The 310-nt window shown below is 56.8% G+C and overlaps 1 protein-coding gene across 2 annotated transcripts in view; it reads right to left on the reverse strand.

Annotated features, from left to right (window-relative positions):
- TBC1D23 (TBC1 domain family member 23) overlaps positions 1–310 on the reverse strand; it is a 70,705-nt gene that overhangs the window by 54,430 nt on the left and 15,965 nt on the right. The gene's annotated exons all lie outside the window — the stretch shown is intronic.

Raw genomic sequence — 310 nt, forward strand, 5'->3', positions numbered from 1 at the left:
TGGGGGGGGGGGGAGGGAGAAGAGGAGTAGGGGAAGCACACACCCATCCAGGGAAGCTCCGGCTCCATCCCCACCTCACCCTGGCTGGGTAGCACCTGCCCCAGACCCTGCCCCACTCCCTCCCTAACCGCAGGGGGTATTGATCTGCCCCTCCATGCCCCTTTCCTCCAACCACAACAGATTTACCAGCTGCACTCAGGTTTCCAAGATGCCGGGACTGTGCTCCTTGCTATCTGCATGCACAGGCATTTATCAGTCAAGTTACTGGCCACATCAGGCTGATTTCCAATACAGCCAATTTTCTTTATAT

The sequence above is a fragment of the Gavialis gangeticus genome, unplaced genomic scaffold, assembly GCF_001723915.1.
Source record: "Gavialis gangeticus isolate Ggan-Ray unplaced genomic scaffold, GavGan_comp1, whole genome shotgun sequence".
Lineage (NCBI taxonomy): Eukaryota > Metazoa > Chordata > Crocodylia > Gavialidae > Gavialis > Gavialis gangeticus.